Raw genomic sequence first — 11,451 nt, 5'->3', positions numbered from 1 at the left:
ATATTTCGCCTGTTTCATACATTTTGCTCACCAGGTGGTAGATTTCTGTCAGGACTGGCTCTCTCAAGGCTGTCAGTAGTTCTAATGGAATGTTATCTACTCCTGGTACCTTGTTTCGACTTAGGTCTTTCAGTGCTCTATCAAATTCTTCACGCAGTATCATATCTCCCATTTCATCTTCATCTATATCCTCTTCTCTTTCTATAACATTGCCCTCAAGTACATCGCCCTTGTATAGTCCCTCTATATACCTCATTTCTGCTTTCCCTTGTTTGTTTAGAACTGGGTTTCCATCTGAGCTCTTGATATTCATACAAGTCGTTCTCTTTTCTCCAAAGGTCTCTTTAATTTTCGTTTAGGCAGTATCTATCTTACCCCTAGTGGGATAAGCCTCTACACCCTCACATGTGTCCCCTAGCCATGCCTGCTTAGCCATTTTGCACTTCCTGTCGATCTCATTTTTGAGACGCTTGTATTCCTTTTTGCCTGCTTCATTTACTGCGTTTTTATATTTGCTCCTTTCATCATTTAAATTAAATATTTCTTCTGTCACCCAAGGATTTCTCCTCGCGCTAAATACCTATGAAGCTTTTTTTCCAGATTGTATATACCTGCATCATCTGCATAAAGTTTGATTTTACTATCGATACAGTCTGCCAATTCATTAATGTAAGTGACTAGCAACAACGGAAACTTCGTGACAGGCCAACAATTTTTCACATTGGCAAGGTATTTCACCAACTGTCGTATCGTTCCACTGTAAACGTGATTGATGATGTAGAACTGCGGCGACGAGTAGTTTCCAGCGCACTGTGTCGTGTCCCCTCAGTGGAAATGCAAGCTCATTAGGGACTGGTGCGAATTGTTACGTACGACTGTTGCCCGCGCAAGTGAAACCAGTGCGGGAGGCGTGAGGCGTGGGTTACCGTTAGCGAAGCCGGGCCTCCCGTTAGACGACCAGAGTGCGGCGACCAGCGAAAGACAGTTCCCGAGATCGCGTCACCGCCAGCTGACGTCGCCGCCATGGTCCTGCTAGAAGCAGTATAGACAGATAGACTGCAGTTCTAAGTTGCAGAATCAGCTGCAGGTAAGTGTGACGCACCATTACGCCCCCTGCCGCCGCTTCACGTGCGGCCCTACCGGTAGCTTCCAAGACGCGGGACACGACATGTTGACTATAACGCTCTTCCAATGGCGTGCATTCGACTTGAGCATACCTACGAGAATAATACAACGTAATGTCACAGCTGTTTCCTTTGTCTTTCCTCCCATCGTGTAACTTCGGGTTTTTCCCTTTTAGCACTACAGGTAAGCGTCACAATGCTGTAATCAACCTTGTCGAGTACTACGGCGTCCGCTTCGCGTTTCATGCGCTACGACTATACCAGCGCTGCGCATGCGCACTGCGACGTTCGTGAATGTGTCCGTACACTGTAGTTCAATTCTATTATCTAGGCGGCTCGCACATGCCCGCCCAGACGCGGGAGATAGCTGCATTGCCAGTTGCAAACGACGCACGCACCAACAGAAGCAGCGCCATAGTATAGTATAGTTAGCAAACTTACGTTGAGGGGGAGCGCGCAGTTTATGAAGTAAAGCCACCAGCGTCGCATTAACCCTTTCGCTGCTACAGAGACGTGTTCCCCGCTTTCCGCGCTGTGCGCGATTTTGTCATCACTGCTTCTCTGCCTCGTGATGACTGGGTGTTCTGTGATGTCCTTAGGTTAGTTAGGTTTAAGTAGTTCTAAGTTCTAGGGGACTGATGACCTTAGATGTTGTCCCATAGTGCTCAGAGCCATTTGAACCATTTTGTCACCACTGCACTGCTCGCCTGTGCTGACACGTATAGTTCCGACTGCTTTGACACCCTTATCATTCGATTTCACAAAAACTATTTGGCCCAAAAATTTGATTTTTACACATCTTCTTGACTGATACCTTCCCCCATAAATGACTTAATTTTGTTTCGATGTTCAACGCAGTTATTGTGTAGCATTAAATGTAGTAAACCATTGCACGAAATTTTGCAGAGTTTGCAGAGGTAAAAGTCGATAGCGTATACTTTCCGTATGGCCGATTTTAGTTGCCACAATATTGAGAATGAAATGTGGGCAAGATATCTAAATTTCATATAAAATTTGCCGGACGGAATGGCCGAGCGGTTCTAGGCGCTTCACTCTGGAACCGCGCGACCGCTACGGTCGCAGGTTCGAATCCTGCCTCGGGCATGGATGTGTGTGATGTCCTTGGTTTAGTTAGGTTTAAGTAGTTCTAAGTTCTAGGGGACTGATGACCTCAGATGTTAAGTCCCATAGTGCTCAGAGCCATTTGAACCATCATATAAAATTTACTGTATGACAATATCTCATTTAATTTAAGTACCAGATAGGTGTCGTATGTAATATTCAGAAATATTCCGTCTTTCGCAACTGTAATAAAAGTTTCATTTATACCAGAGTCATTTCGCTTTTTCTAAAAAGTTCTAATTAAAACAAAGTTGGCGAAGTACACAAAACTGAATTGTGGACGTAATAAAACATAAAAACTAAAATATATTGTCAGTGAGGCGCAGTGCGCAAACAATTTGTGTTTGTCACAACGGACAGACAAATACTTGCCAAAACATAGATCAGTCGACGAAAACGTTGAATATTATGATGTTGCCAAAGCAGCGAATCAAAGAAATGCGTCAGACAATCAAGTAGCTCGGCAACGTACAAGCCGAAATTCTGCTCTAAATAATACTTTTAATATTGTCACAAAAGAATATATCTCAATATGAATAGAAAAACAGCGACTGCGGAAGAGAAGATATACAAACAAAACAAATAACATGAATATTGTATGTGTGCCTTTTCATTGTTTTTAATTGCTGTGGAAACTAATATTGGAGGACACAATTAGAAAAACCGAAAACTTATTATGATTATAATGAAGCGACAAAGCACTAGAAATTTCAGAAAATTACATTCAAACGAATAAATTTCATTAAGTAACACACTTCGTTATTGTTTCTAAATAAAGAAATATGAAGCACCCAAATAGGTTTTACCCACAAGCTTTCGTTCAGCAGCCAAACACCTTAACTATTACCCTAATGCACGTTGTCATTCAATAATGTAACTGAAGGACTCTAAAATATCACACAAAATACCGACAAACACTGCTGGTATGACAATGAATTACTCACGTTTCGTCGAAGTACAGTAGGAAATAAACAATTACTGCTGTTCTTTATTGCAAAAAAGCGGTTCGTGAGAATGATACAAACACCTTTCCTTGCTATCGCCTGGAATAGGAGGCTTATTGCTTGTTTCGTTTAATTAATTAACAGAATATGAAGCAGTTGGTATAAAGGATGCTTTTTCCAAACTTTCTATAAAAGAAAGTCTGCTATCAAGACATTGCTTTTGTTCAATTACTTTATTTATGACTGAACGTTTCTAAAGTGAAGCCACTCGTCCGTGCTCTGCACTGCAGTCGAGCTCTGGCGATGTCGTTCTCTGTTCATTGGCTGACTGTGTTTTGTGACGTCGGATACGCAGAACGAACCTAAACTCGGCCGCTGTCGTAAATGATGCGCACTATAGTTGCTCAGAGGGCCCGCATGCGGACCAAACTATAGCTTTATGGCGGATCCCAATTTAATATGGTCTCGCCGATCACAACATGAACCGTGGCTGGTAAACGCTGACAACATGCGCAGTGCATAATAATAGTGCGTCTCTGAGACTCTGAAATACAAATAAACATCAACGGAAGCAGCGGGCGGCGGGCCAGGAACTTGAAAAAATATGCCTAACCCCAACAATAGTTACAAAAAGTGATTGAAGCCCAGGTAGCGAGTTTGATACTATAGCTTGCAGCTGAATCACACGACATGTTGGCAGTAGAAAAATGAAATCAACATTTCAGCTCAACACCCAAAATCACATGTTTAATACTTCATCTTGTCTGTGGTCAACGACGTCTCGTCTTTCTTCGGGTTTATGAAAGTATGGTTGCCACAGGGTACGTATTGTGTCATGCAGTCTGAGAACAATTGCTTCTTGTCGTTGTGTAGTTCATTGGTCATTGTATTAACATCTAGTTGCCATTCAGTATCGTCACTTCTAAAGTCATAAGGCCACTCCCTTGGCAGGTTGTAAGTTTTTTTTTTTTTGCTTTTGTTTTTGGCCTCCTTCACTTAATCTAATTGCCTTGATTTCAATGTTCCACTTCCATAAAATGCAGCAGATGCAAGGCATTCCGATATTAAGATCTTTCCTCATATTTTTACATGTACCTATTAATGCATACATTCGGAGTGTGGTATTTATTCATGACTTATGCCTCAGCGTTAAACCTGTTAAGAGGTCCTAAATTCTTATTGCTCACTAATTTAGACTTCTGTAAATATTTTCTTTGGATAGCTGTTGTTGTCGATTTTCAATCTGATATTTTCATCTTGTATGCCAGTACTGTTTTCATAAGTATTATTACGTTCCTTTACAAGTCTGATTCGTCTGATTCGCTGTTGTCGCCAGGTCTTCTGTTGTCTTTTAAGCCATTTACCAATGACCCTACAGTTTCAATAAATCTGCTTTACAAAGAACATTGGGCAACAGTTAGGGGAAATATTTGACTTCTCAGACTATTTGCAGTTTGTATCTTTGTTTACACCGTACAAGTATTACGTAAGGAAACCTAACTTCCCTGTCGCTGTGTTAGAAAAGTTGTCAGAAATTCACAATGGCACTGTAGAATTTGACATTAAGCTGCGCGGTAGCTACAACAGCTTCTGTAGAACGGTAATTTCCGCCTTGCTGTGCGGTCATCTCCATTAAGAAGAACCATACGAAGAGACGCCGTAAGTAAATGAACGCCACTACATTTTACAATATATTTAATTTTCATACTAGCGAAGATGTTTTAATTGAGTAAGACGGATCGCATACTGTGGCGACTGTAGGCCAATTGCGTGCGCTTCTGTGCAATGCTGGAATCGAAAAGAAGTATGGTACACATTTATCCTCATCTGTGACTTCACGTAAACGCAGCTCGAGATACTCGTTGAATTACTACTTAATATTTTATCAAAAACTTACAATATAATTTCCGCCCATATACGATGACACGGTATACACCTGCTTCCGTAGTATCGATCGATAACACAGGACAACGCGGTAGCGCTTGTGAAGAGAAGAGAGAGCTCACGAAAGCTCGTGCGACCAATTCTTGAATACCCATTCCCCACCCCCCAATCACAAAAAAAACCCACCTTCGCAACCCGAACTCACACCCTGCCCAGCCAAACTGACAAACGGATCATTTCGGTATCACTTTGTAGAAAATCAGAACGTGTAATAACAAGAGCCCTAGAGCCATTTGTTGATTCAAGATAATATATAAATACAGTATATATATAAATGGAAATAAACGTATTGAATCGTTAGCCGAGAGGCCCCATCCGGGAAGTTCGGCCGTCGAGTGCAAGTCTTATTTCTTCAATTGACGCCACGTTCGGTGTCTTGCGCGCCGGTGATGAGGATGCAATGACGATGAGAACAACCCAACACTCAGTCCCCGAGCGGACAAAATCTCCAACCCGGCCGGGAATCAAAGCCGGGCCCACTTGCATGGTACCACCTTACCACTCAGCATTTTTTATTTACTGAAGAAAACTGTAAAAGCTGTTTTTCAAAATGAAATACGTTTGCTTTTTTTAATATTTGTGCATAGCTGTTAGATTATCGATTTATGTGTTAGACATATGATCTGCTTTTAAATTTTTATCTATGATGAAAACCGATTGACAAAATACATAAAGTTCAGGATTTTCTTTTTCTTTTAATTATGTATCACAGATAAGAATTTTGCCAAAGTTCTCAATATGTTTTTTTTAATTCTGAGTTCTCTTTGTTCGTTTAGGATGTTTGTTGGTTTTTTTTTTTTTTTGTCGAATGTGAGTACATTTCTTTTTTATCTGAGTTGCTCACGTAGTTTCCTTTTTCGGCTATATGAAGAATGAAAAGATTAGTGCTTGTATCTACTGTAGCGCGTTGATACATACTGAATGTGGAATAGTTAGTTTCACTTTTGTTTATATTTTCACGGTTTCTTACACTAAATTTTCGTTTACTCCTGAATGTCGTATATCTTACATACTGTCTGTTCTGTGCGTTATCTTCATTCCTAGTTTATTCTCTGTGCAAAAGCATTAAATTGTATCCCATACAATTTACTTTATACACTCCTGGAAATGGAAAAAAGAACACATTGGCACCGGTGTGTCAGACCCACCATACTTGCTCCGGACACTGCGAGAGGGCTGTACAAGCAATGATCACACGCACGGCACAGCGGACACACCAGGAACCGCGGTGTTGCCGTCGAATGGCTCTAGCTGCGCAGCATTTGTGCACCGCCGCCGTCAGTGTCAGCCAGTTTGCCGTGGCATACGGAGCTCCATCGCAGTCTTTAACACTGGTAGCATGCCGCGACAGCGTGGACGTGAACCGTATGTGCAGTTGACGGACTTCGAGCGAGGGCGTATACTGGGCATGCGGGAGGCAGGGTGGACGTACCGCCGAATTGCTCAACACGTGGGGCGTGAGGTCTCCACAGTACATCGATGTTGTCGCCAGTGGTCGGCGGAAGGTGCACGTGCCCGTCGACCTGGGACCGGACCGCAGCGACGCACGGATGCACGCCAAGACCGTAGGATCCTACGCAGTGCTGTAGGGGACCGCACCGCCACTTCCCAGCAAATTAGGGACACTGTTGCTCCTGGGGTATCGGCGAGGACCATTCGCAACCGTCTCCATGAAGCTGGGCTACGGTCCCGCACACCGTTAGGCCGTCTTCCGCTCACGCCCCAACATCGTGCAGCCCGCATCCAGTGGTGTCGCGACAGGCGTGAATGGAGGGACGAATGCAGACGTGTCGTCTTCAGCAATGAGAGTCGCTTCTGCCTTGGTGCCAATGATGGTCGTATGCGTGTTTGGCACCGTGCAGGTGAGCGCCACAATCAGGACTGCATACGACCGAGGCACACAGGGCCAACACCCGGCATCATGGTGTGGGGAGCGATCTCCTACACTGGCCGTACACCTCTGGTGATCGTCAAGGGGACACTGAATAGTGCATGGTACAATCAAACCGTCATCGAACCCATCGTTCTACCATTCCTAGACCGGCAAGGGAACTTGCTGTTCCAACAGGGCAATGCACGTCCGCATGTATCTCGTGCCACCCAACGTGCTCTAGAAGGTGTAAGTCAACTACCCTGGCCAGCAAGATCTCCGGATCTGTCCCCCATTGAGCATGTTTGGGACTGGATGAAGCGTCGTCTCACGCGGTCTTCACGTCCAGCACGAACGCTGGTCCAACTGAGGCGCCAGGTGGAAATGGCATGGCAAGCCGTTCCACAGGACTACATCCAGCATCTCTACGATCGTCTCCATGGGAGAATAGCAGCCTGCATTGCTGTGAAAGGTGGATATACACTGTACTAGTGCCGACATTGTGCATGCTCTGTTGCCTGTGTCTATGTGCCTGTGGTTCTGTCAGTGTGATCATGTGATGTATCTGACCCCAGGAATGTGTCAATAAAGTTTCCCCTTCCTGGGACAATGAATTCACGGTGTTCTTATTTCAATTTCCAGGAGTGTACTTTAGATATCTGGATGTGTTCAGATGGATGTTCTGGTGGCGGAATGTTCATTTAAGTGAGATGCTCAAATGAGTTCACGTTTTCCTGAATCACAACTCAGTTCCTTCTAAGTGATCTACTGTTGTCAAGGAACGATGAACTTCGCCGATGCATTGTTTAGAGTCATATGAGGTTGTGGTTCAAGTGTTTTATGAACATGATTCTTTCGATACCCGCACAAAAAGAAAATTACTGGTGTTAAACCGGGCAACTAGACGAACAATTTCTGATAATCACAGCATTCTAACCATTTCCCAGGAAATCTGTTGTTCAGTTGTTACGCATCACGTGCAGAATTGTCTGGGTGACCGTCGTGGTGCATCCACATACGGCCTCTAAGACTTGACTACCGTTTTCAAGGGCAGCACCTAAATCGTCGACGATAATAGTTCGATGAATCTCACTGTTAGGATACCTGCAAAGTTACGTGGACTGATAATTCCACACCACACGTTAAAGGGCATGACGCTCGGCATGATGCACCCCCATAGAATTTTCTATGAGCCAGTTATGCGTATTACGAACCTTCTCCTTCTTCTTTACAGCGACCACAGGCCCTGTAGACCACACGTTTCATCCACGATCTGTTTCCATCTTCTTCTATCTCTCGCTGTCCCTCCCCACCCTGTGGGGATTCCTAATGCTGCAGCGTCCTTCTCTATGTCATCTTTCCACCGCGTGCGAGGTCGACCCAATGGTCTTGTTGCTTGGACAGTGCCTTCGAATGCCTTCTTAAGAATTCTGTTGGTTTCCATTCCAGCCACATGTCCATCCCATTGCAGTCTTCTACTTTTTAATTTCTGGACGATAGTGGGCTTCTTCGTTAACTGATAAATTTCAGTGTTCTTTCGAACTCTCCCTATGCCATTCTCCACTTCTTTCGAAAACATTCATTTTTTCTCTTTCTTTCTTGGCAAGCGCCCAACTTTCGGAACCATACAGTATTACTGGTCAGACGATCATCTTGGAGGTGACTGACAAAGCTTTACTTTCGAGTGGGCTTCTTAGAGCGTACAGACATCTTGATCCTGAGGCTAGTCTCTCGGATATGTACGAGTGGTGTTTGAAAAGTCTGTGCAAAGATAGAAACTACTTACGTGTTTGGGGTAAACCTTTTTTATTTTTCGACATAGTCTCCTTTTAGACTTAAACACTTCGTCCAGTGTTATTCTAATTTGTTGATCCCTTCCGAATAATAGGAATTGTCCGCATAACAGCTATTAGTTGCCGCAGTCACCTCCTTGTTTGAATAAAATCTTTGTCCCGCCAGCCATTTCTTCAAATTGGGGAACAAATAGTAGTTCAAGGGAGCCAAGTCTGGAGAACAGGGGGGATGTGAAACGAGTTGGAACCCTATTTCCTTTAATTTTGCGACCACAACTGCTGAGGTGTGTGCTGGTGCATTGTCGTGATGGAAAACGACATTTTTGCGATCCAATTGCGGCGTTTTTCTTGCAGCTCGGTTTTCACACGGTCCAGAAACAATGAATAATATGCACCTGTAACAGTTTTACCCTTTTCCAGATAGTCGATAAGGATTATCCCTTGTGAATCCCAAAAGACAGTCGCCATAACCTTTCGGGCCAAAGGAATGGTCTTCGCCTTATTTGGTGCAGGTTCTCCCCTGGTAGCCCATTGCTTAGATTGTTGTTTGGTCTCAGGAGTTTAATAATGAATCCATGTTTCATCCACAGTGACGAAACGACGCTTAAAGTCCTGTGGATTCTTCCTGAACAGCTGCAAACCATCATTGCAACACTTCATACGATTCCAGTTTTGGTCAAGCATGAGCAGTCGTGGAATCCATCTTGCGGATAGCTTTCTCATGTCCAAACGCTTAAGCAAAATATGATGTACCCGTTCATTCGAGATGCCCACAGACCTAGCAATCTCACACACCTTAACTCTTCTGTCATCCATCACCATATCATCGATTTTATCAATGATTTCAGGAGTCGTAACCTCCACAGGGCGTCCAGAACGTTGAGCATCATTTGTGACCATATGGCCACTCCGAAAATTTTGAAACCACTTATAAACTGTTCTAACCGAAGGTGCAGAGTAACCGTAATGTTTATCAAGCTTCCCCTTAGTCTCCTGAGGCATCTTGCTTTTCATAAAGTAATGTTTAATCACCACCCGAAATACTTTTTCGTCCATTTTTTGACAATCACTCGACTTCCTTGATTCACACGAATGCCAAACACAAATAAATAGACCAATATGGCTGAAACTTGGTGTGCGTTCTTTCCAAAGAGGCTACTAACTAAACAGACCTCTGTATGCGCCAGTGGTGCCATCTCTCGCTCTTTGCATGGACTTTTCATTCGCCCCTTGTACAGAGTTGTCATATTTTAACAGCTGTAGTGCCATCCAAGGTATTTATATTGATGAACTTATCTGTATCTAGAATGGTGGTCAATTTCAAAGTGTGGATTTAGGTTTATGGCTCGACCTGTTTCCATATATTGTGTTTTTTCTTGGTTTATCAAAAATCCCATTTTGCTGGCACTGTGCCTGACAGATCTGTACATGTCCTTCAGCTCTTCTTCTGTTTCACTGATTAAGACTATATCATCTGCGTGTGCCAGGAATTTACTTCACTGCGTTCGAATCAGACACCATTTTATAGCTGTAAATTACTCCCTCGAACCATTTTCTCTAATGCAAGCTTGAAGAGAATACGTGACAGAACATCTCCCTGCCTTGAGCCTGTTAATGATTGGGGAGTCGGGGGATATAGATCCTCTGAACTTCACTACTGCGTGTGAGCCATCCATGCACAGTTTTATCATCCTAATAATTTTATTGGGTATCTTAAAGTCTCTTAGTGTATTGTAGAGGCTATTTCTGTGGGTATGTCATAGGCTCTCTGGAAATAAGTGAACAGACAGTGGATGTTTTTGTTAAATTCCCAGTATTTGTCAAAGATCTGCCATAGAGTAAACGGATTATTATTTGTAGATACCATGTTAGTATATATATAGTTAATGCTCACCGGCCACTTGACCATCTTCTTCTTCTGTGCGAATGCACAAACAGTGCCCGAACTCTTACGGGAATCGGCAACGCGCCGCGAGTAATGAGTATAATGGGCGGGGGCACTACGAATGTAGTGCGGGACAATACGTTGAGAATGTGGGTTTCGCGGGAGGCGTGCCATAGGTAAACCCCTACAGTCGTGCTATCCTCTGTGTCCTCGGTGGCTCAGATGGACACCGGCACGGTAGCTCAGCGTGTTCGGTCAGAGAGCTGGGTGGCCTCTGTAATAAGAATAATGAGTAAAAGAATCAACAACGAACTTGAACGGATGCCATGAGACATCAGAAAAAAAAAACTAATGGATAGAGCGTCTGCCATGTAAGCAGGAGATCCCGGGCTCGAGTCCCGGTCGGAGCACACATTTTCATCTGTCCCCGTTGACGTATGTCAACGCCTGTAAGCAGCTGAGGGTGTTCATTTCATTGTAATATCATTTTTAGAACGTTTGGTCGAAATCCAGCCGAGTACTCTTGAATAATGTTTCCTGTGCAAGGCTTAATTTTGCCAAGAATGATCATTGACAGAACTTTGTGTGTTATGTTCAGCAAACTGATTCCTCTGCAATTTTCACATTCCATTTTGTTTACTTTCTTGCGTGTGGGGCAAATCATTGCAGTTTTCCAACCTTCGGCTAGTGTTTGAGTTTTCCAGATTATTTTGATAAGGTTATAAATTTCTTTGCATAGTTTGTTTCCACCCCTCTTAACATCTCTGCT

General features: G+C 43.6%; 1 protein-coding gene across 2 annotated transcripts in view; it reads left to right on the top strand.

Moving 5' to 3' along the window:
* The first annotated feature begins 986 nt into the window (after positions 1–986).
* The window catches only part of LOC126284995 (glucose dehydrogenase [FAD, quinone]-like), a 287,504-nt gene continuing 277,039 nt past the window's right edge, over positions 987–11,451 (top strand). For both annotated transcript variants that reach the window (XM_049984288.1, XM_049984289.1), the window contains exon 1: positions 987–1,087. The gene's annotated coding sequence lies outside the window, so the exon portion shown is untranslated. The remainder of the gene's footprint in view (positions 1,088–11,451) is intronic.

This window comes from Schistocerca gregaria, chromosome 8 (assembly GCF_023897955.1).
Source record: "Schistocerca gregaria isolate iqSchGreg1 chromosome 8, iqSchGreg1.2, whole genome shotgun sequence".
NCBI lineage: Eukaryota > Metazoa > Arthropoda > Insecta > Orthoptera > Acrididae > Schistocerca > Schistocerca gregaria.
This window is presented reverse-complemented; position numbering and strand designations above follow the sequence as displayed.